The sequence below is a fragment of the Felis catus genome, chromosome B2 (assembly GCF_018350175.1).
Source record: "Felis catus isolate Fca126 chromosome B2, F.catus_Fca126_mat1.0, whole genome shotgun sequence".
Lineage (NCBI taxonomy): Eukaryota > Metazoa > Chordata > Mammalia > Carnivora > Felidae > Felis > Felis catus.
Genome location: NC_058372.1, coordinates 98,778,045 through 98,804,301, shown reverse-complemented (window position 1 = coordinate 98,804,301; position 26,257 = coordinate 98,778,045).

The window sequence follows — 26,257 nt, the reverse complement described above, 5'->3', positions numbered from 1 at the left end:
GGCCCTTCCCCAAGCTCAGAACACCGCACCCTTCTCTGTCCTAGAATTAAAGAGACACCAGAAACTCCTGTTAGATTGGAAACCAGGAACTCAGTGGGGAGCCTCAGTGGGCTGTGGATCTGAAAACAGGACAGAGACTAGTCTGTCCTTCCTCTCAGTTGGGAGGGGCTAATGAGAAACAGTCAGACTCCAAGGGACAGGTTGGTTCCGCACCTAGAAAGCCAGGCTAGGGAGGAATCCAAGCTGCGTCCTCTGAAGGCTGGAGACAGTGAGCATGCTTCATTCAGACAAACCCAACAGGGATAGGTACTGGATGGGGGAGAATGTGGGATCCCATCACCCTAAATGCATTCCATGAAACACTCACCTCTTGAGAAATAAGTCACCCATGAGAAATAGTTCTATAATCAAATACATTTGGGGGGAAATGGGCAAATAAAATTCAATAGTTTTCTTGATTATAGAAATTCTCAGAGCCCTTAACAAGCTAATGCACTTTGTAAAGGAGGGTGAGGTACACAGTATTTCCCAAAGGTACCTCGGTCATGTAACAATCTCTCTCTCTCTCTTTCTCTCTCATAAGAGCCTGTGAAATGCTAGAATTGTGTGGGACAATTTCTACGGTAGCTAGTTATTAAGTGAAGCGCTACTTGCCTCCACTATTACCAAATAAAAACATGGTAGAGGATTTACTGGGATCCAGAACGGCGGAATAACTGGGGAGGAGCAAAGAAGTTAAGATAAAGTCCCCATACAGGCCATTTAAATGGTGCAAGGCTGGAAGCAAGGGGTCTTTTGAGGTCAGTATCTCTGAAACAAGGGTTCATGCATGGTGGGTGCTCCCAGGTACAGAACACAGACTCAACTACCCACACCCAGCCAGGGTGGCCGATAACAGAATGCCTCATGGCACTCTACCATTCTACCTCATGGTAGTAGATTCTGGAAGGGATCAAGGACCATTCAGCAAGAGTAAAGAAACCTACGACATCTGTTTTCATTTGCAAGCCACCTGGTCTCTACAGGCTTTGAGTCTGTTTTGTAAGCTTTTGGGAGCCCTTTCCCCAGGAAGGTGGCAGTTCAAGGGACAGCACTCTGACCCGAGAGAGAGAGAGAGAGAGAGAGAGAGAGAGAGAGAGGGAGGACAGGCAGGGTGTAGTCCTGGTACCCCTCTGTCACAGCCAGGTGATCTTGAGCAAGCCTCCATTTCCCCATCTCTGGAGGGAGGGCCCTACCTCACAAGGTTCTCGTGTGGAATAAACCAAGCCACATGTATCTGTGAGCGGACTTCATAACCGAAAAGCACTATCGGAAGATCGGGACTGTCAGGAATCATCACCCTGGGGGAAGAGTGTGGAGGGCAGTGTGGGGCGGGGAGGTGTGTTTGTGGGAGACCTTTGGGTGCTGCTTATAAGAGGGGGTCACCAGGGGTGCGTGGGTGGCTCAGTCAGTTAAGCGTCCTACTTCAGCTCAGGTCATGATCTTGTGGTTCACAAGTTCAAGCCCCGCGTTGGGCTCTTTGCTGTCAGCATGAAGCCTGTTTCAGATCTTCTGTCCACGGCCCCCTCTGCCCTTCCCCTATTTGCAAATGCTCTCTCTCTTTCTTAAAAATAAATAAACATTAAAAAAATAATTAAAAATTCTTTAAAAAAGGCTCATTGAATTTATATTAAAAATAAAATAAAACAAAACAAGAAGGAGTCACCAGAAAGCCCCGTCGGGTAAAAAGCTTGGTGGTTTTCTGTCCTTGGTCCATATTACTTGTGCATTTCTCTTTCTCAGACACAGCTGCTACTGACTATCCAACGGAACATTCCTCAGAAAGTTTGCAGGATTCAGCCCCCAGATGTTCCATAGTAGCTTCTCGGGAGTAGAAATTGACTTAGCTAATGGTTCTGCAACTTCAGAGCATCCTGTTAAAACAGATTGCTGGCCCCACCCCCAGAGTTTCTGATTCAGCAGGAACGTGTGTTTCTAACACGTTCCCAGACTAGGCTTTGAAAACCGCTGCCTTGGGCTGACCAGGTTGGAGAATCGAGGGAGCCCTCACCTCCGGGGTTCGAGATTCAAGCTCTCTGCTGGCCTCCAGCCCCTCCGGTGGCCGCTTTCCTAAAAATCCCTGGACTCTGGGTATCTGCCTGTGCTAACGGGTCAGTGAGGTCTGGCTGTCCACTATTCCTTGGGTGAGGACTGGGGAGGGTCCTCCCCATTCAGCGGCATTACCACCCAGCCCCTTTGCTCCCCAGGAGTCGTGAGAATGCAGTACCATGTTGTTTTTCTCAAAGGATGCACGCATCTGTTTTCCAGGTTGGAACACTGGCCAAGGTCTGTCTCGGGTACTGCTTTTAGGCTTGGTCAGGTTTGGGGTTTGCCTCTACGGACTGAGGGTATTTTACTGAGTGCCAGCTGTGGCCTGTGACCTGGAAAAGCACTTCATCCAGCAGCAGATGGGCCCGTAGGCGGTGGTGGTGGTTACTGCTGAGCCATATTACATACTGCTCCTGGCCTCCACCTCCAGTCCGCCCGGGGGGGCCCCCCTCCCCCTTGCGTGCGTGTTGCTGAGTTACCTGCCAGTGTTTGCTCACTCCAGCCAGTCCTCACGTGGCTGGCCTCCGAAGTCACTGGGGCGCTGAAGTCTTCATCCGGGCACCGATTTCATACCCCTGAACCCCTCACACACAAGGTCGGCTCTTTACGTGGATTTTCATGTAACTTTTGTAATGAGGTGACCTCCTTTCGCTACTTGTACAGTCATTTGGCTTGTATCATTTCCTCTCAATGCCCTGAAGCCTGGGGTTCAATTTCCCTCGGATTTTACTTTATGGGAGTGGTGTCAAGCCCTGTACTTGGTATGAAATAGTAATTATGGGTCTCATAAAGGTGCGCTCAGCTTCTCACCCTGGGTTTGCTTCCTGTCAAAAACCTAGAAACTTACAAACACGTGGTTTTAAAAAATAGCTTTCTTGAGATACAATTCACATGCCATACAGTTCACCCTTAAATCAAAAGACACAATTCATTGGTTTTTAGTGTAGTCACAGATCTGTGCAACTGTCACCCCAATGTTAAAATATTTTCATCACCTCAAAAAGAAACTCTGTACCCTTAGCGATCCATGTCTCAATTCATTGTTTCCCATCTCCGCACGCCCCCAGCCCTGAGCACCACGGATCTTTCTCTATAGATTTCCTTGTTGGGGAAATGGAATCCTATGATACGTAGTCTTTTGTGTCTGGCTTCTTTCACTTAGTGTAATGATTTCAAAGCTCGTCCATATGTATTGGGACTTCATTCCTTTTGTGGCTGAATAATATTCCATTGTATGGCTACACCACACTTTGTGTATCCATTTGTTTCTGTCTTCTGTGAAAACAAATCTGTTGGAGACATTTGAAAATTATTCAGGGTTTTCCAAAGCAGTTCTTGGTTTCATAAATGTTTTCAGTTTTCCACCCCTTCCCAAAACTCATTAGAAATTGTTGACAGAACTCACAACTTTTTGTGGGTCTTCTTTCTTGACATCGTCATCCTCCATATTGAAATCACAAACCTCTATCCAGTAACCAATAGTTCTGTGATGAAATAGAATAAGGACAGAAGTACTGCTGGACAGAGAGCATCTATTGTCATGTAATGCTTCTTCATTTATTTGAATTTACTTTAGAAAAGGCACTGAAATGGTTTTATAAAGACAAAGTACCTCTTGAATAGAGTCAGACAGGCCTCCTCTTACTGTGGCTTCCAGATCTATTTCCCTCAATGGAGCATCTCATGGTCCCTCTCCCCTGATCTTCTCTGGACTTCACTACCACCTTCCCTTGCCCACTCCACCCCTTAAAACCCACCCTGCCCCCTCCCACTCCTCACCAAGCCCATCCCCCCATCCCCAGGATTTTTCAAGTGCTGTAGGATAGGGAAATAGCTCTTTTTCTCTCACGAGGGTCAGGGGATCCTGGTTTAATTCTAGCAGAGTTTCTGCAAGGAAGGAACAATTAATTAAAGATGAGAAATAAGCTGATTCTTGAAGGGAAATTGCCTTGGGTAATTTTCCCTTTTTTTCCTACCAGCTATGGGAGAACCAGATCAGTGAGCTGCAGAAGTGACCCAGTTCACACTGAGCAGCCTAATGACATAGGAAAGCAGGACTGGGTTATTCTGTATTAATGTCAAATCATACGCTTTAGAATGAAGAGGACAGGGTCCATTCGCACAAGTATCCCCAAATGATGACTAGGAAGAAATCCAAAGGTGTTAGTAGTTATTTTTACATAGAGAAGAGAGTGAAAATGAAATTAGACTTAAAAAAAGAAACCTGGAACATTTAGAAATTTGGATTAGGTAAGTCTGGGGTGGGGAGGGGAGCACACATTTCTAAAAATGGCCAGGCAATCATGAGGCTGCCACTCAAGGGCCACACTTTGAGAACCACTGATTTAGAGAATTTTCTAGCCCTTGGCTGTCCCTTTGTCATTCCTTATATTTCCTCCTTCTTCCCCCCCCCCCCAAAAAAAAAAAACTTACCAGGGAAAGTCAAGAACATGTCCTTTACTTTCTTAAAAAAAATTTTTTTAATGTTTATTTATTTTTGATAGAGAGAGACAGAGCATGAGCAAGGGAGAGGCAGAGACAGAGAGAGACACAGAATCCCAAGCAGGCTCCAGGCCCTAAGCTGTCAGCACAGAGCCCGACGCGAGGCTCAAACTTGGGAACCGTGAGATCATGACCGGAGCCAGTCAGACACTTAACCGATTGAGCCACAACACCCAGGGGCTCCTGTCCCTTTCTTTGCATTAGCTCCATAAAACCATCCCCACACACTTCCCCCGATACTTACATTTCACAAGGGCCTCATTGCAGAAAAATAGTTTTAAAATTATTATTACCAAAATGTTTTTAATAGGATCGGTACCGCCTGATAAAATGGAATTTGCATCTTTGGATAGAGAGGTTGTTGGGATACTACTAGTGAAACATACATAAGCATCTAGTCCTGTTACCTTACGGTTCCTCCTAACTAGCACCTGTATTTCCATGGAAGTTCCTAGACAGTGAATGGGGGGTGCGTAAGTTGACTGATACCTAATTTCTTCCGGCATCTTCCACTGAACTCAGAGCAAGTGGGAAATGGAGGGAGAGATCGGGTGTGTGGTTCAGGGGAGTTAGGGGAGGGACCATTCCCTTTTCCTTTCTGGTTCACTGGATGTTTCCTTTCCCCAACCCAAGTATTTTCGGAAAGAATATGTTTGTAGCCAGCACTGAAAGAACATTATTTCTGTTCAGGTCAGAAACCTAAGCTTTCAGTCATTTGTTCATTCATTCAAAGAGGGTAAAGTAACAAGGAAAAACCCTTGAGGCAAATACTTTCTCCTTTGCCTTAGAGGTGGTAACAGTATGAGTCCTCAGTCCAGGGTGCTCAGAGAAGGGTGCCTTTGGGTTCCAGGACCTCTGAACGAGAATACACTGCATATGACCTTGACCAAAGAAAAACCCAACCAGACAAAAAACAAAACAAAACAAAACAAAACTTCATGAAAAGAATGCCACAACTTCCATCAAGAATGTATTTTGGTTTGAAATGGTAAAAATGTGATGAATCCCCCTTCCCAGCCTCCACGTGCTCCCACTGGTGGCACAGGATGGTCCTCGGGTGAGCCCCGCTGGTCACACTGTACCAATTTGAGACTTCGCTGAACTCGATGTTTCTCAAAAGGCCTGTCAGAGACATTCACCTCTGAAGAGAACTGAAGGCGGGGGAGGCTTTGTTGGTGATGCAGCTGTCACATCCTATTAGTGCATGGGTGGGTCTCACCGGGTACAGGAGGTATGTCATTTATAGACAGAAATTGCATAATTAAGCTTGATAGAATTTTGACGCTTTCTTGGCAGTGCAATTTGTTCATCAAAGAAAAAGCCTTTAGGAAGCTGGTCACATGGAATTTGAAACTCCAGAGTTCAAGACTAGGTAATCTTTCCCAAGTGGCACTTGGAACTTGGGAGCTGATTTGATTTAGGGCACTAATAAGGGCCCTTGGAAAGACTGTCTCTTGTCTTTGGCTTCTAGCCTCATACATCCCGCTCTGAGTGGGCAAAAGGATGAAGGTGAAGCCAGATTTTTCCCCCCCAAATTGTTGGAGAACGTGGACCATATGCATTGATCTTAGTTGCTTCCGATTTATTTATTTATTTTTTTAAATATCATTTTGGGGGCGCCTGGGTAGCTCAGTTGGTTAAGCGCCGACTTCGGCTGAGGTCATGATCTTGCGGTTCAGGAGTTCAAGCCCCACGTCGGCTTGTGTGCTGACAGCTCAGAGCCCGGAGCCTGCCTTGGATTTTGTGTCTCCCTCTCTCTCTGCCCCTCCCCCACTTGCTCTTTCTCTCTCTCGCTGTCTCTCAAAAGTGAATAAACATTAAAAAGATCATTTAGTTGTTGTGCTGTTGTGAAGTATAACCTCCATACAGAAAAGTACACCAAACAGGAAATACATAGCCCACGTCATGATTACAAAGCCAGACCCAGTGTATCCACAATTGCTGGAGACTTTTGAACTTTGTTGTGCAAGCAGACTCAAACAGTATATATTCTTTTGTGCCTGACTTCTTGCACGCAACATTGTTTAAGACATTCACTCATGTTGTTGCATGTAGCAATAGCTTTTCGTTCTCACTGTTGTGCAGAAATCTGTTCTGTGACTAGACGTCATCCATTCTAGTGCTGACAGATATTGTGGTTGTTTCTGTTGTTTGACTATTAGCGAATAGTGCTGCTATGAATATTCTCGCACATGTCTGCCTATCTGAAGCGTTTGATAGACTCACAATGCCCGGGCTCCACCTTAGGAAACTCCAGTTGTGTGACAACGACAATAGCTGGGGTGCAGGGTGTACCTATGTCCAACTTCAGTAGCTAAACTATTTTTTCAAAATACTAAAATATTTTAGTAGCAAAACTGTTTTTCAATTTTTTTTAAACGTTTTATTTATTTTTGAGACAGGGAGAGACAGAGCATGAACAGGGGACGGTCAGAGAGAGGGAGACACAGAATCCGAAACAGGCTCCAGGCTCTGAGCTGTCAGCACAGGGCCCAACGCGGGACTCGAACTCACGGACCTCGAGATCATGACCTGAACCGAAGTCGGCTGCTTAACCGACTGAGCCACCCAGGCGCCCCAGCAAAACTGGTTTTCAAAGAAACTGTAACCATCAGTGAGGTAGCGGTATTCAGGATCTGACATCTTTTATTACTGGTCATGCCATTTTAGGGGCACCACCAGCAGGTGACCACTGATAACATATCTCAAGGTGTATACGAAAATTCTTGTTTAGTGAGGAGACTCAGCTCTGTTTCTAATTACAGGCTTTTAGAAATGTCTTCAGAAGAACTTGTTGGAATGGCTTTGTAACAATAAGCAACCAGAAAAAAAAAAAAAAGTATGATTTGATGCTTCGATGCTTCACCTAGATTAAAAGGCGAAAGATGTATTCGATCTGAAGAGAAACCAGGGTATTGCTTCACCTAAGATTAAAAATGTCTTTCAGTGGTTTTTTAAAATTTGGCCATAAGTGAATTTATGTTTTTCTATAGGCTGATGAGGGGGGAAAAAATCCCGTTTTGAATTGCAAAAGACGTAAGGTAGAAAAAGCACACATTGCTGGCAACGGGGTGTTCTGGAACACTGGGTGGAACACTATACCAGCCCCTTTTAAACCTTTGTTCTGGTAGAACAAAGAATTTCGATATAAAGAGCAATAAAGCCCTGGGCAGACCTGGTTCCTGTGAGAGCCGTCACTCGTGTGGGGAAAGGACAACAGGGAGTTCTTGTCCCCCCCATACGCTTTCCTAATAGATCCAGAGGTTGATATTGGCATGGATGGGTTTACACGGCAGTTCTGTGTAGGAAGCCAAAAGATTGATCGCCCCTCCCAGTGCTGTCCCAGCAGTATGGACAGTTCCAACAACTGTAGGCCAACATCAAGCAAAGAAAACAGCCAACACCACCTTGAGTTTTCAGGGACCTTGTGCTTTTTGGCCTCTGCTTCATTTTGGATGAAGAAGATGGAGGATCTGCGCTTTGGCCCCTTAGCATGCTACCAGCAGCATCTCAGGAATAGCAGCACTTACCATTTCCACGTGAGCTTTTGGCGCATGACTGTGTGCCAGTCTTCCAGCTGGCATTTTAATTTGGGATTGTATACCAGCCAAGATGGGGAAGAAATCCAAAAGGCAGCTTGTTGGGGAAAGAGGAGGAGGAAGAAGAGGAGGAGGATTCATCAAATGATAGAAGGACCCCTCTGAGGACTTGCAACAAGTCAGCAGATTGACCAGGTGGCCCCAAAGCTGGCTGAGACCACGTTGGGATCTCTTCCTGTGCGGGGAAGATGCTGAATAATCAGGTTGTTAAAAAATCCTAGTGTATGAGAAGATCACACTACTGTCATGGATAAATTAATTGAGCTCCCACATTCTCAAAAGGGAAGGTTAATAGAATTTCCCCAAATAGGTTGTCAGGAACTGCTTTTAAATATTTGGCAAACTGCATTTGGGCTAGAGTGGTTAGGAGTAAAATCAATCAACGGTGTGTATGAACAGCTTTGGGAGGCAACGTTGTGCAGGGTTTCAGAGAGTAGGTTCCAGAGCCAGATGCTTGGGATTGAATGCTAGTATTGTTGCTTCCTAGTTTGGGTGACCTTGGTAAGTTACTTAACTACTTTCCGCCTCCTTTTTCTCAGTAATACCTGCTTTATAGGGTTGCTATGAGCACTAAACAATAAAGCTGGTGCCTAACACATAGTTCCATAAATGGGAGTTGTTAATGTTCATGTGAGAGCAAGAATGCTGTAGGCACCAAGAAGATCTTGGTTATCTAAAGGATGGCCTTCTAGGGTTACTCAGCCTGGGTCCCTCAGAGGCAAGTTCATATTGATAGAGCAGGGCAACCCGTCCTGTTTTCTGGCATCTTGCCGACATACCCACCAACACCTGGTGGCTTCTTAGATGACTACTCCTGGGGCTCTTTGCCATGAGCCCACCAGGAGCCCACTCAGTCCCACAAGTCTAGTGAGACTAGTGAGCTGGTACCACTCAGAATAGGGACCACAACCCTCTTCCCTCAGCACGCAGCTCTCCCTTTCCCCTCTGAACTCAGATCGCTTTAATTTCTAGAATTTCAAATCGTTCCTCTTGCTTTGCTATGACTTGTTACTCATTCATGTATTTGAACGTATTTATTGGACACCGACTATGTTCCAAGCACAGCGATAGGCACTGGGAATATCATAGTGGGCTTTTAGTTCTTGTGAGGGAGTTAGCAGACAAATAAATAAATGGTAAATGATGAGAGACATCATACTAGGAAGGAATCCAGCAACAGGTTGAGAGAGGGAGGAGAGGAAAGGGGATGCTAATTTGGACTGGACGGTCAAGAAAGGGCCTTTCAGAAGAGGTGGCAGTACTGGGTTCCCTCTGATCAAGAGGAAGGAGCATCGGTGTAGAGTAGGTGGTATGGAAAGGGCACCCTAGCTGGAGGGGACCACGTGGAAAAGGTCCTACAGGGGAAATAAGCTTGGGATGGGGACAGCAAAGGGGCCAGTGGGGCAGAGCAGAGTGGGCCTGGGGGAGGGCAGGGAGAGGGGGACAGAGCAGATAGCGTGGGGCCTCGGAGTAGCAAGACAAGGGGATTCACCCGTTCTTAGTGCAGGGGGCTGCCTGGCTCTTCTGGCGGGGGGTGTGTGCTATTTTTCTTCATGTATCACAGTCCCCCACTCTTGCCCAAACTGGTCCTATCACCTAGCACAATGCCGTGGCCATAATATATACGATAATAGTTGCCAAATACAATGGTAACCTCTGGTGGTTTGGGTCTACATTAAAGGATGAATTAGTCCAAAAACTTGGAAAATGGGCGCTGGGAGAACTCTCAGCTGATCATTCCTCTTTGCACTTGATTTTACATTTGGAAATGTCTCTTTCGGAAAGATAAGTACTGGATCTTGCCTAATGCTGGAGATGATTCCCTGAGAAAGCTTTGTGTAGACTAAATTCTATTTTACATACCAGGGGGCTGGCAGATTGAAGAAATCCCACTTTCTGTCATTTTCTATAATACAGAGCTATTATGAAATTGAATAATGAATCCTCCATCATTCAGATACAAGTCTATATTTTTGTACATGTCTAATGCATGACCTGGGTTCAGTGTCCTTGGTCTGACCTCACTGCCCAACTGGTTGTGAATATCCTCCATCTGGGTATGGCTCTCCTTGACCAGGGATGGGAAGAAAGTGCTGCCTTTCATAGCAAAAAGCTGGCAGGAATGAGAGAATTTTTATTCCTTGCCACATGGGGAAGGCAGCTAGTTTAAAAAAAAATATTGTGCATTGGGCACCCACAGGCATTGTATTAACTGCATTATATGCATTCTTTATTTCATTTCCTGTTTACCAGGTGAGGAAGCCAGTGCTCAGAGACATGAAGGCTGATCTCTGAGCCTACATTAACTCCCAGACTTTGAACCTGTTTTCTTTGGTTTGAATTTAACTGCTCCTGGGCAGCCCTCACAGACACCACGTCCACCATCACACTGGCCTGGGGTGGTGTTACTTCACTTCTCATATGTTGGCACGAGCATGGATACACAACTCCTAGGACACAATAGAGTAGACTAGAACTTCAAACAAAGCTATGCTATGGGCTGGGGGGTGACAACAGGGACAGAAACACAGAGAGGACGAAATAGTTTTTTTATACTTATAAAATACACTGCATTCATCTTCAGTCCATAGTGCCTCTGTCTAAGTGATTTCCACCTAGAAGAACTTTAAAAAAGACATTTCCGGGATGCCTGGGTGGCTCAGTTGGTTGAGTGACTCTTGATTTTGGCTCAGGTTGTGATCTCACAGTCTGTGAGTTTGAGCCCCACGGTGGGCTATGTGCTGATAGTGCAGAGCTCGCTTGGGATTCTCTCTCTCTCTCTCTCTCTCTCTGTCCCTCTCCCCTTCCCCTGCTCACTCTCCCTCTCATGCATTCCTGCGCCTGCCCTCGCTCTCTCTCTCTCTCTCTCTCTCTCTCAAAATAAATAAACAAACTTAAAAAAAAAAAAAGACATTTCCATTCCACTCTTAGAGATTGGCCCATAAGACTGAAGTGGAGCCTGGGAATTTACATATTTAAAAAGGTCTGTCCCAGGACCGGTGTGTACAGCCAGGTTTAAGATTACAAAGTACCTTGCCGCTTGGCCCCCAGACTGCTTCACTAAGGCATAATCCAGTTTCCCTCTAACACCCAGACCATTCTTGGAGAGTTTTGGATTACTAGAACACCTAATTCAAGAGAGATTAAGAGTTCTTTCTCCCACAGTTATCTTGTTTGTTGCTTAGGGCAATTTCTTCTTCAAGGGAATAGTATCCATCTGTCTGGCCCTAACCAGATTTCAACCCAATGTTTAGACAAGAGACATACTTCAGGCCACGGGACTAAGGAGTCATTGTGTCATCATAACCCAAAGTCCAGAATATCCCATCCTTTTCCTCTTATGAAAAATTGCCTTCCTGGGCAATTCACTAAGAGTCCTGTTTTTGTTTCTGAGGCTGATAAACTAATATGTTGATGTGTCATTGACTTCTGATACATTAGGATCAACATTTGAATAGCTGTTGTCCTTAGATAATAATGGGATGAAAGGCCTTGTTCTAATGTTAGTCTTGGAACCAGATGAATATAGGATATAAACTACCTGTAAATTTCAAGACCTTTCTGAGCAATTCCTTCCTGAATAGGATAGGAATGAAAACATTCACTTCACGAGATTTTTTTTAAAACGTGAAATGAGATTACATATGCAAAGCACTGGCTTTTCAACTTGGGCTCATATTGGAATCTTCTGGGCAATTTTTAAAAAATACTTCAGCCTGGATTTTATCCCTACAGATTCTGATGTAATTGATCTGGGCTTTGACCTGGCCATTAGGAGATTCAAGAGGTATCCTGGCGACTCCACATGCAGCCTGGTTGGTGCCTGAACCATTGAGTGGACAATCAAGCAGGCCTACGTGCAGGGGTTTGGGGACAAGACCGATGGCCAATGCTTCACAGATAATTTGGAGAATCATCTTTTGTCTGCGTGCTCAAAACTCATTTTCTAGGCTGTTCCAAATGGCTCTTAAGAGTCCTTTGTTTATCTGCGACCACATTTACTAACTTTTCATTGCTCCTGTTGGTTACTATATTAAATGTTCCCAAGCTTCTGTAATGAGAGTTACTTTAGTTAACGGACAAACTGCAGGTCTCAGGGACACAATGAGGGTGGGGCCTGGATGTAGGCATCCTTGAATTCTTAACACAATGTTAATACCTAGCCCTGATAGCTGTTTGATAATGTCGAAGGGGAAAAAAATGTGATTTTAATTTCTTAATCCAGCTTAACTTGGTGTGAAATGAATTTCCACCGTTTCCATGATCCTTGGGCTCCTCAGGCTGGAGTGGCTGTGTCTGGAGCATGCCCTGCCCTGCCGTTACCCAGGCAGGTCAAGCTCTAATTGCCTGCAAACTAACAGGAGACTTTTGGCCAAGTGAGGTTTCATCTATGCACTGATTATAAGTGGGTGTAATGGAGTAATAGCCCTGCTTATGGTGCTCAAGCAGAACACTTTTTCAACTTTTTAGCCTTTGAATGGCCAAAGTCATCTTTGGAGATTTGGTTCCTTTTGCTCAAGTTTTGCAAGAAAATTTCTCCTACTATTTGATTCTGTGACTTCGCGATGATGGGTGATGAGATGACAAAGAGGAAATCAGACTAATCTCCAGCAGAAAGTGTCCTTCCAGGCAAGAGGTATCAGAACATCCGTACTTACATGTGTCCTTCCAAGGCATGGGCACCTATTTCCATGGCTAAGACCAATCTGAGGAGCCTTAAAATCAGAATTTGAAGTGTATGTAACTGAGGAAGCATAAAATTCTTAACAGGGCAACTTCTCTGATCTGAACCACATTTCGGTTAAAAGCAAATCTAACATTCTGTATATAAATAGGAAAGTTCCTCATCATCAGCTTGAGTGATGTGAGCCAACTGAACAAAAGGGTCTCATGACAAGGTGTTTGCCTTTTTTATGCAAATATAAGATAAATATTCATGGAGCTTTATTTTAGGGAGAGAAATTTAAAATGGCAAAACTAATTTGAGTTTTATTTCACATGTGCACAAATATCTTAAATCCTTTTGGGAACAAGGTAGGGGTATAATTATACATTTTCAAATGTGCAAGTGTAGGTGTGCTTGTACATATTTGTCCATTTTCGGTGAGAATCAGGTATTGAATCATGGTCAAACCAATGAGGGGCCTGATGGCTTGGAAAACCACACAATCATTTTTGTATGGAAATCTCATAGTGTTCACCCATGAATTCCTTGGGCCTAATCACATCTGGATGGCAGGTGGGCTGAGGCTGCCCAGAAACCACCCAGATGCTGTGGACAAGAAACCCCAAGCCACCAGTATTCTGGGACTGACTTACCCATGCTTATATGGTGAGTCTAGCAAGCCTGATGACTCAGTTCTGGCCTGAACTGTATGAACCATCTGTAGATGTCCACAGTATGGACAGTGAATATGTCATTAAAAAAAAAATGAGGTTAAGGGGTGCCGAGGTGGCTCAGTCAGGTAAGCATCTGACTCTTGATTTCAGCTCAGGTCATGATCTCACGTGTGGTTCATGAGGTTGAGCCCCATGCTGTCAGTGTGGAGCCTTCTTGGGATTCTGTCTCTCCCTCTCTCTCTCTCTCTGTTCCTCCTCTGCTCTCTCTCTCTCTCTCTTTCTCAAAATAAATAAATAAACTTTTAAAAAGTGAGGTTAATCAACAACAGTTCAGATTCACTTTTCCTTTTCTGATGCTAAATTCCTAATTTGTCTTATTTTCTTTCAGTTGTCTTCAACATAAATAGTTTTTCCTTTTCCCTTTTTATTATGGAAAAAGTTAACATATTAAAAGCAGAGAGAAGAGTGTAACCAATCCCTATATTCTCAGCACCCAGCCTCGGCAGTTCTCAACTCATAGTCTTTTTCATCTTCCTCTGGATTAGTGCAAAGCGAGTCTCAGGTATTATTTAGTCAAACCTTTTGTTTTCTAAAACAATATTTAAATAATCAATCATTTAGAAGTCAAAAGTATTAACTAATTGCTGTCCAGTTATAAACCATTAGATGTGACCAAATCTAGTTGCTAGGGGAAATAAACTGATTTGGGGGGCTGAATTTAACTTCTTTTTCCAAAATATTTTGTGTAGTCAGATACAACCACTGTTTGTAAACTCTTCTGAGCATAAAGTAATAAGGCACAAAGCCAATTTTAGATTAGAAAATGTTAAATACTAACCCTCACCTTCCAGATGAGTCTCCTAGATATGCTTCTGTCTACATTTGTGTGAGCAACTCCGGGTCCTTGGTAATCCCACAAGATACATGAAACTTTTTTCAATCTGTAATTTCAGCTTTTCATCTGTTTGTGATTTACAGAATGTGAAAATTGTTTTTTCAGTGTTTTAAAATAAGACTACAAGAGAAAAATTAGGACAATGAGCAAACATTTGTGAAGCTTTCGTAAGCTTTGCTGGGTGTTGAATGTATTGGGGTACATTTTTCAATTAAAATGTTGTTTGATATTTTGAATTTAACAAAGAAAGCCTTTAAAATATAATTCATATCTTGATGTCATAAATGGTGATTATGCCCTTAAAAAATCTTCATTTTACATAAATAGTTTTTAAACTATTCAGTTATCACTGATTTGAGTGTAATAAAATACACAGGGGGAAGGAGAAAAACTTCTCATTAACATTGGCAAACTGAGGTGGTCAGTATGAATCTAAATAGTTAAAGAAATACAACTTTTTCTTACTATTTTTTATGTACATAAAATGCAACTGAATTTCAGATGCGTCCACATCAATAGAAATGAACAGAAAATACATATCTGAGTAGCTTCTATTTGTACAGAAGGATTTCAAAGGATTTTATTTCTATTTTTTGATAGGCAAACTACATGTATCTCGCTGAAGTCTTATTTATGCTATTAGTTTGCTTGGCAAACCCTTTCTTTGTATGTTACACTACGGCAAAATTTTAGTTATTTCAACTGGGATAGAATTACCAAAAATTCTGAACGAATTGAATGCAAATGAATGAAAATTTAAATTTACGAAAAAAATTATAGCTACTTAGATACCAGAGAGTAAGTCATTTCAGGGATCCAAGTTTTCTGGGTGGTTGAGGCTTTATCCTTTCAAGAAAATTAGAGGAGGGGAAACTGAGTTTTTAAGGACTTTTTTCTAAAATCATCCAAATACTTCTCTGTTTTCTTAAGGAGAGCTAGCCAACCATCATTTTCCTTTTCTAGGTTATTCAAGGCTAATTTTTTGAACAGCAGTTATTTCGCCATTGTTTGGGGTGCTCTGAAGGGGCCTGGGCTGTTCACCTGCTGGAACCGAGACTCAGGAAGTGTATCTGTGTGCGCATGCGTGCTCCGTGAGCTTTCCCCACACAAACCTTCATCCCCAGGCCTCACTATTGCTGCGGTCATTGTATCCACCGACGGTAAATCCTATCGTCTTCTATCTCCTGGGAAGTTAGGTGATCACATGTATTAGAAAGGTGTCTATAGTAAAGTAGTGTGGCTCTGTGTGCGGGCCTGATGGCTCTCCTAAGAATTGAGTACAGGGTGCTAAGTGGAGGTCTTCAGCACTTTCTGTTTTGGAGGTTCAGAGGTCATTCCTGCTCACCTCCTAGCTCTTAACTGGGTCCCAAATAGGTAAGGGCTAAGGCAGCAGTGTTCCAAGCTGGAGTGATGTTCTGGAAGTACTACCTCGTGGTTCCTCTTCGACTGACAGAAAGGGTGCTGATCAAAATCTTACATTTATCACATAAGTCAGAGGGCACGTATGGAGGATGTAGTGATGGTTAGAAATATCGAGATTTTAGGATACAGTAGATTCATTACGAATCGAGAAGACTCCATTTAATCAATACTTTAATTTTAAAGCATACATTTTCTTATCATTTAAAAAAAAGTGTTGGCCTTCATAGCTGAGACAAATGCTGCTTTTATTTAAAATTTCCATCTCTGTCAGAAAAATTGATGAGGCTATTAAAATGTGAGTCCTTTCCAATTTGGGCACTTTTTTATTGCCACAATGTAATATAATTATTACATATAACAGATACTAAAATACTTTTGTTAACTACAAAAATGTTTCCTCTCTTTATTTTCAGAAGTTTTGTTCGTTTTAACCAAATAGAGAATTTTGGTACACATAGTGTGGTAGGTGGGACAATGACTGTCCTCTCCCCCCCCCCCCCAAAGTTGTTTGTATCATATTCCCTGGAACCTGTGAGTGTTACCTCATATGGCAAAAGGAACTTTGCAGAACTTTCTAATTAAGTTAAGGATCTTGAGATGGGGAGATTATTCTGGATTAAGTGCATGGGCCCAATATAATCACAAGGGTCCTTATAAGAGGGAGTCGGGAAGGTCAGAGTCAGACAGAGAAGGCCATGTAAGGATGGAAACGGCAGGAGAAAATGCTGGGATGATGAACCAAGGAATGATAGCCTCTGGAAGGTGGAAAAAAACAAGCCCTGTGTTCTCCCCTACAGCCTCTGCAAACAGCCTGCCCTGCTGACTTGAGCCCCGTGAAATTGATGGCAGACTTCTGGCCTCCAGAACTGCAAAAGAATAAGTATGTGTTGTTTTAAGCTGCTAATTTGTGATTTGTTACAGCCACAATGGGAAACTAACATGTGTAGGAAATAAACTCAAAGGTACTAAAGGCCTCCAGTTTAAAAGTCAGCAGACATTAACTGAACACAAAATTCATGTGATCAGCTCAGATTTTACCTTCCTCATTCTGTTTATTCTTAAACAGAACAGTAAACATGAGATTTCTTGTCTTTTTCAATTTCCAAATGAATTCCTAATTTAGAACTAATTAACTTAAAAGGAGAAAATGTTCTCAAGCTTCTTAAAGCCTCCGTGGATAAAAGCTGGCCTTGCTCCTCAGTGGACTCCCATGGACTATGGCTTCCACTATTTGCTGGTATGACTTTCTGTAAAACTCCACCAGCGAGTGTATTTTTGAGTGACTCATCCTTAGTCCTAAAATGTGTTACAGGGTGGTTGTTCTTACAGAGAGATGATTGCTGTGAGCCCACGCCATCCCAGCACTCGCTATGATGATTAAGAGTTGATTAAGAGTTGACCTTGCTACTGTGTGTGGAGAATACTGGCAGGAAATTGAACTAGAAATTTGGAACAAGAGGCCAAGTACTACATTTGTAACTTTTGTAAGAAGGTCACAATACTATATTGTCTTTAATACTAGACAATATATCCCCCCATTTTATAATTTCTTTATTATACCTTTTTATTTCTATCAGTAAGGTGCCACATCATAAATAGCTTGGAATACAGAAAAGATAATGAGAAATCAAACATTCCCCATATTTTTTTTTATGTTTATTTATTTTTGAGACAGAGTGTGAGTGAGAGAGGGGCAGAGAGAGAGGGAGAAACAGAATCTGAAGCAGGCTCCAGGCCCTGAACTGTCAGCACAGAGCCTGATTGGGGCTTAAACTCAGGACCCGGGAGATCATGACCTGAGCCAAAGTCGAATGCTTACCCAACTGAGCCACCCAGGCGCCCCAAACATGCCCCTAACTTAACATAAACACTCAGCATTTGGTATGTTCTCTTGCAGTCTTTTACCCTTTGCAAAACAGTTGTTTATAGTTGTTTGTTTTAACCCAAATGCTGTCAATGTACCTATGGTTTTCATCTTTTTTTTAAAACAATACTGTGTGGGGCACCTGGGTGGTTCAGTTGGATATGTGTTAGACTCTTGATTTCAACTGAGGTCATGGTCTCATGGTTGGTGAGTTCAAGCCCCGTGTCAGACCCTGCGCTAACAGTGTGGAGCCTGCTTGGGATTCTCACTTTCCCAATCTCTCTGCCCCTCCCCCACTCGCTCTCTTTATTTTGACTTCATTTTTGCAGCAATAGGGAGCTAATGAGGGTTTAAGCAGAGGAGCCGACAAGATCAGTTCACTTTTCTATTCTTCATACACCTTTCTCTAATGTGGTTGGAGCTTTATGGTGAACTTCTAGAACATGAAATTCCACCAATTTTCAAAGCATTTCTGCCTAAGTCAGAGGCAGAAAGCACAGAATAGCCACTGGATGTAATGAACCCCCTCCCAAGATATTTAAGCAAGGGATCCCCTGAGATCCTGAGGAATAAATAAGCTGATTCTCAGCCAACACGGCATCTCTCTATGCTCCAGGACAGATAGGATCTTGGCTGGTGAACTGCTCAGAACAGAGTGGCAGGGGTAAAAGAGAACTTAGAGCTCATCAACATCGGAACTCCTCATTTTGCAGTTGAATAAGCTGAGGTCCAGAGAGGTGGAGAGCCTCATCCAAGGTCACACAGCCACTCAAAGGAAGAGCCAGCATGGAAGTTCAAGGTGCCATCCTCCAGTGAGCAGAAATCGCACACCCCTGATGTACAAGGATCTTACTGTATAAACCTGCCTCCTAAAGACTATGGAGAGATCTGGGTGTCTAGGGCCTCTGTCTTTACGTTCCTCACCCCAAAGATGCCCAGAGTGATGATTCTAAAGAGGAGGGTGTAGCCTAGGGTGGGGGCTCTGTGTGCCTAGACAATCAGCAGAGAGGTCCATCTGGAAGTCTGGCCCCGCCCTTCCCTGTGTGGGAGTGGGAGGAGTTGGGGCACAGATGTGGGCAGGTGACTAAGCAGAGTCCAGGTGAAGGTGCACAGGAAGGGTGGCCCATCCCCACACTTGTTCCAATGCCTAGTATCTAATGTGTCCCGGAGAACTGTTGGAGTCCTTTTCGTACCTTTCCACTGCTCTGTTTCTGGCACTTTCCCCAGTGTTGAGGTGTCAGGAGTCTGAACAAAAGAGGAAACCAAATCGTGATTAAAATGATCAGGAGACCCTCAGCCAAGAAGACTGAAGGAGATGCAGTGTCTCTTGATGGCTCGTCAGCGGAGCACAGGGGGACTGGTGCTGGCTCTAAAAGCCAATGTTCAAAGGCAAAAATGCAAAGTGAGAAGCTGCAGGCAGAAGAGAGGGAAGAAAGAAGGGGCAAGGGGGAAGGCCCAACAGACATCGGAGGAGGTGAGAGACACAGGAACAGCTGCCACGGTGCCGCCATCCCACCCAGAGAGCAGAATGGCCATGAGTCTGGGGGAGAGACAACCAGTCGCTAGGGCATCACAGCTCTCAGGCCACACGCAGTGTGGCACAAAGAGCCCTCTGTGTGCCCCAAGAAGTCCTGAGTGCAGCACTGTATCAAAGCAGACTGCAATGGATAATTTTCGTAATGATGCCACTGAGTTATCTAAAGATGAAGCTGGGGTCGGCAAACATTTCCTGTGGAGGTCCAGATAATAAAGCTTCAAACTCTGTAAGCCATACAGTAACAAATCTGCCTTTGCAGTTCAAAAGCAACTGTGGACGACATATAAATGAACGACTCAGCTGTGTTCCGAGAAAACTATTAGAAAAACAGTGTGCTCTGTCTACAAAGACAGGAAAATAAGCTATATACCTTCTTAGGAGCTATTCAGTGGCTAGACGCTTAGCCTACTCAAACTACTAGTAAAGTCAGTTTTTGTTTTTAAGGATTTAACGAGGAACTAACCTTGTAGACATCCAAAATGGGAAACGACACACAGGCAGACCCGCAAGGACCAGGTCCAGAGAATCAAGGAGATAAACTACTCCTATCACCTCTGGTGGAGCCACAGGTCAGGTCCATTCTCGGATTCTCTCTGTGCCCATTCTCCTCGCTTAGCTCTCAGGGCAAAAAACGTGCTGAAGGTGGTGGAACCAGTCCACCTCTGACTTGATATAAGCTTTCCATTCAAGTGTCTGCGTCCTCTAACTGGGTCTTTCCCAAATTCTTGGTGGAAAATATCTGATTGGCCTTGGTGTCCACGTTTGTTCAAGCAACTGTGGCCTGTGGGGCCAGTTCATGGGGCGAAACTAAGGAGGCCAGAGCAGCAAGCAGGTGTGCGTGTGGCACGGGCGACACCACAGTGATTAGCGTCACTACTGTATCTATTCCGCTACGTGGAGAATTCCAAATGCTGCTACTTCTGTGATACTGGACAACTAACATAGAGATAAAGCCATTTTGGAGAACAATAAGCACTACTGAGTCAAATTCTGAGTCAAATGATCTAGTAATTCTGCTCCTGGGTGTATGTAATTCACAGAAAATATCAGGCCGGCTAATAAGGGGACATACCTGGGAATGTTCATGTCGATACGATTTGTGGTTGTAGAAAGTTGGGAGCAAGCTGAGTGGCATTACTGGGAGACTGGAATGTGGTGCAAGCTGAGATGAAGCAGCGAGTAGCACAATCTTTAGTCGACAACAGCCACGATGACAGCCAAAAGGCATGGCGCTGAGAGAAACAGGTAAGAAGCACAAGGTGATTGACACCGCACAACACCATCAATGTACATGGTGCTGTACATGAAAATACCCGCATAGAAAGCAGACAGTCTGCAGGAATACATCCAAACCACATGACAAGTCATTGCATTCCCTCATTAAAAACATATCAGGGGCCTATGTCTATCACAGAGACCTACCTCGTGAGAAACCACTTCTTCCACCGAGAACAACCATATAAAATATATTTGAATATGGCTTTACTTAGGAAAGGGGTCTTTGTAGATGTAATTAAGGACCTCACGAGATGAGATCATCCTGGATTATCTGGGCGGGCCCTAATCCAATGACAGAGGTCCTTATCAGAGACAGAAGAGAAGACACACACAGGTTCTAGACGGCCACGTGAAGATGGAAGCGGAGACTGGAGGGATGTAGCCACAAGCCAAGGAATGCCTGGGACCACCAGAAGCTGGAAGAGGCAAGGAAGCCTTCTCTCCCAGAGCCTTCGAAGGGAGCATGGCCCTGCCTACACCTTGATTTGACTTTGGCCTTCAGAACTGTGGAAGAATAAATTCCTGTTGCTTTAAACCACCTAATTTGTAGTAATTTGTTATGGCAGCGAAATGAAACTAATACAGCACTCTTACTATTTCCCAAACAATGCAAAGACTGTTTTCTCCATCATGCGGTTTTTTTCCCAATTCACAAATTTCTGCTCTTAGACAACCAAGTGTGATTGCTGTCTTACATTTTAGTTCTATGTATATTGTAAACTCAGTAAGACAGTGTGATTATTGTTTTGTGAATATTTGATAATTTTCATTTAAAAACGACCTGACTTGCCAGGTGAAAAATGGCATCTCGTTTTAATTTACATTCTTGGGGTAATATAATTGAACAATTGTTTATCTTCCTTTGTGAAATGCCTTTCATGTTTTTCTCAATTTCCCTGTTGGGTTCATTAACATTGTCTCAGTTTGTAAAAATTCTTTGGATGTCAGAGAGTAATCCTTTTGTCACATATATTTTTAAAATATTTTCTTTACTATGTTCTTTTTCTTTTAATTTTGCTTACGGCAGAATTTGTTTTAGCACACATACTTCAATTTCTTATGTACCTTATAATTTTGCTCATTGCTTTTTAAACTCAGAAAGCCCTCCCTTCTCTATATATGTCATGGATAGGTACGCATATTTTCTTTTAATTTTTTAATAGAATAAAGATTTAACTTTTAATTCATTAATCTACATTAAACTTAATTGGGGGAGGTAAATAAACTCTTGAGTGATTAGGCTAAAAGCTTAACCTAAAGTCCCTGAGATAGTCAACTGCATGATTGAGTTGTTGAAGATGGCATTTTAAGCACCAAACGACACACAGAACAGGTGTTGGATTGAATGACCGGGCACAAGAGAGTTTGGCTCTGGTGTTGGGGGCAATGACTCAGCTTGTCTACCAACTCATCGAATGCTTAGCCAAAAAGATTGTCATCCCCAACAATGGAGCTGGAAGCTGCCACCAAACTCTGCTTCCTGGCTGGTATCATTCTGTCTTGTGGGCTCTGATGGAAAGAGGAAGAAGCCAATCTTTGAGTTTTCAATGAATGATAAGCAGAGTCTGGGGTCAAAATTCCCTTCCCCCATTATACCAAAGAACCTGCACTCTGAAGTGGTGGGACCTTAGGTTTGTAGTCTGGAAGAGAGGATGTCAGGCTTTGCAAACAGTTCCATCAGCGCCCTCCTGCCAAAGGTCAGGCCTGGGTCATCACCCCTATAATGCTTAGAGCCTAGTCCAGGCATTGAGGTTGGTGGGGTGTCCTGGCCCAACTGCTTTTCTAACATATGAGGAAGGGACATCTCTGAGCACACAAGGAGGGGCAAGGAAAGGCCGCAAGACAGATGAGAGCACCCCTGAGTCTGTATGGTTGACAGATCACCAAACACCTCATGTGACAGGGAAGAAAAACCAGGAGACTTGGATAAACTGAGTTCCAGATCTGTCTTCCCTGTTTAGTAGCGCTGCAATCTTGGGTAAGCGTCCCGCTTTCTCTGAGACTCAATATCACTATCCGAAACTCACGGAAGCTGTACAAAATGTCCTCTAAGGTCCCTTCCAGCCCTCACCCTCTCTGATGCTACCACCCAAACTGCCAGCAGACCCAGTGGCTCTCTGGACAGAGAAGGTGGTCCCAACATGGAGAGGAAGGGAGACAGCCACAGGCTCCTGAAATTACATGCAATCTGCAAAGTCCAGGCAGGTTGGTTTTCACGTGCACATTGCATGGTATAGAAAGTTCTGCTGGTTTGGTACCAGCCTATCCAGTGATACCCATCACTGATTAAATGTCGCAGCAACAAAAGATAATGTTTTCAGCTGTTGCCATTTCAGTAATAAAGTGGATGTGCATTCACGGCGGCGGAAATGTGATTTATCAAATGTTATGAAACAAATGATTATTTAGCTGTCTTTACCTTCTGCCATGGTTTTCATAAGCATCTTTGTGTAAAATATTTGCAAAACAGATTTAACACAGTTCCAGCAAAAGAAAGAATGCTGTCTCATGCTTATTTACTGTGTGTTCCCATTAATAACAGTAATAATAACGTCTGGGGGCAATTATTCTTTTAATATAAGGCTTATTTGAATATTACAGTAACACCCCACCATCAGGCACTATAATCATTCTTGGATTTGATCACACCATGACTTCCAGGACGCAGCTCTCACCTGTACACCAAATGGCCTGTAATACATAGACCCTTTCTCCCTAACATAGATAGCATTCCCAGACTAAGTAACTGTGCTCAGAGGATTCTCTTAGTGATGATAAGTCCTTCTCCCCACTTCCTTCCACTTTCATGGCTATATTCAAATGTATTCATCTAGCCACCACTCTGGCTGGGAATGTTGGCTCTGCTGGTTATGTACACGTCTGGGGTTGATCCTCCTAACAAATGTCTTTCTTATGGCTGCAATTCTCTAGAAAATAATTCGGTTCTGCAGAGCATCCTTGAACACGAATGACCACTGGATATATCTTCTTAGTGAGTGAACCTTGGGAATCATCGTGTGTGTGTGTGTGTGTGTGTGTGTGTGTGTGTGTGTGTGTGTGTTAGAGAGGGACAGAGCAACAAAGACAGAGAGACAGAGAGAGAATATGTGTGTGTTTGCTGGTTAGTTTTTTGTTTGTATTTCTGTACAAAGAATCTGGTTTATGGGAAGCTGAGGTGACATAATCAGTGTCAATGTTATCCTGTTCAAAGATGCCTAAGTATCAAAGTTCTATTTGAAAATCAAAGATCCAATATTTTATAGCAAATATGTAGATCTTAATTTCAGTCCACCAGAAAAAGTGGGCATAATATCGATTTGGATTGCTGTTTTGGAGATAAATCTTCACTATGTGCCAAAAATGTTATACAAATATCCATATGTTGTATTCATATCATTTTCAGAGCTACAGTTAAAGATAATGAAGTGACAATTTTTGAGATATATACATTACTGAAAACAGATAACAGAAAAATAGGAAAGAGGGAAACTTGAGAAGCAAAAATGCACTTAAGGCTATGAAATCTAGAGTAGGTGAAATTCAGCATTCATAAAGCTTGATTAATAACAACATCAACAGGGGCACCTGGGTGGTTCAGTCGGTCGAGCATCCGACTTCAGCTCAGCCCCGCTTCGGGCTCTGTGCTGACAGCTCAGAGCCTGGAGCCTGCTTCAGATTCTGTGTCTCCCTCTCTCTCTCTGCCCCTGGACAGGAGTTCTGATCCAACTGGTCCATCTAGTAAGTTGCCAAGTGGATGATGTCTCTTTCTGGCTGGAGTGGTAGAGACAGCAGGACTCCTTGTCTGCAGGCTTGGCTAGTTCCTTTCGCCTATCCTCCCAGGCATATATGCTTTGTTTCTCTTGGGTAAATACTTACAGGAGTGGAATGGCTGGGTTGTATGGTAGGCATACGTTTAACTGTTTAAGAAATTACCAAACTATTTCCCAAAGTGTTGCACCATTTTACAGTCCCATCATCAATATATGAGAATTCCAGTTGCTTCACAGCCTTACAATACTTGGTATAGTCTGACCTTCCATTTTGATTAAATGATCGTTATCTCAAGTTCACAGCTTTGTTCCCAATGTTGTTAACTCAGGTTCTTGATACTTCTTGATACTTAACTGGCACTCCTCCTTCAGATAAATTGAGGTTGTCAGATAGGAACTCTGTGCACTTCCTCCCACCACCTATAAACTTAGCTCTATCAGTACCAATCATTCCCACCTTACCTCCTGTCAGAGCAGGGGAGCTATGTCTCCACCTCCTTCTGCCTAAGTCCCTCTCTCCCTGTGACACTGTGCCCTAGATCCCATTCTCCTCCTCTGAAGCCTCACTTTGTCAGCCATCTTTCTTCTTTTTGCTATCCTCTGCTTTTCTAATTATATAGTACTTGCCTCTCAGTCTAATAATGTATTCAATTCTTGCCTATATTTAAAAAACAAAACAAAGACCATCTTGTGACCCCTGATTTTTCTCTGGCGACTACTCTATCTCCTTCTTTCATTTAAAGTTAAATTTATTGAGGGGCGCCTGGGTGGCTCAGTCGGTTAAGCGTCCGGCTTCGGCTCAGGTCACGATCTCACGGTTTGTGGATTTGAGCCCCATGTCAGGCTCTGTGCTGACAGCTCAGAGCCTGGAGCCTGCTTTGGGTTCTGTGTCACCCTCTCTCTCTCTGCCCCTCCCCTGCTTGCACTCTGTCTCTCTCTGTATCTCTCAAAAAATAAACATTAGAAAAAAATGTTTAAGCTACATTTATTGGGAAAAAATGGGAAATTTTCCATTTCCTCCTCTGTTCACTGCCATCTAGCCTTCATCCTGCTTTCCACTGAAACTACTTTCACTTAGGTTCCCATGACCAACATATTCCTAAATCTAACACTTTCTAAATCCTCTCTTGCTTCACCTCTGGGCAGACTTTATGCAACTTGGTCATTAACTTCTTAAAACATTTTTCCACTTGACTTTCCAAAGGACTCCCCTGGCTGCTTCTTCTTGGTCTCCTGGTTTTTGTTTTTTTGTTTGTTTTGCTTTTTTTTGTTTGTTTTTGTTTTTGTTTTTGTTTTTTTGTTTTTTGCTTCCCTGCATTGTGCTTTGCAGATGTTATTAAGGATCTTGAGATGGGGAGCTTATCTTGGATTACCTGGGAGGGCCCTTAATATAATCATAAGATTTGGCTACAGAAGATGGCAATATGACCATTTAGGCAAAATAATATACTGAAGATAGAGGAAGGGGTCAGAGACTAAGGAATGCTACTTTAAAATATGGAAAAGGCAAGGAAGCAGATTCTCCCCTTAGAACCTCCAGAGGGAGTTCAGCCTTGCTGACACCTTGATTTCAGTCCAGTGAAATTCATTTCACACCGATCTCCATGACTATAAAAGAATAAATGTGTATTGTTTTAAGCTATCAAGTTTGTGTTCATTTATTATAGCAGCAATAGAAAACTGCTATGGGCCATGTAGGGCCCTTCATACCTTAGAGGCCCCTGTCCTAGGACTCTTCCAACTGTGTTCTTTCTCTTGGGGTCAAAGTCTATGTCCCCACTTGTAAGCCAGGTATCAGGTCTCCAGGACCTCAGAATTCTTTACTCAGGAAATTCTTGCTCAAGTCCTATTTTCAGGCCTAAATACTTCTTTCCCCACGTTTGTCCTTTTGAGACAGACTGCACTGCTGGTGGGGTCATGCTTGGATGCAAAGGGTGGTCCAAGGAGCAACTGCTTGTGAGG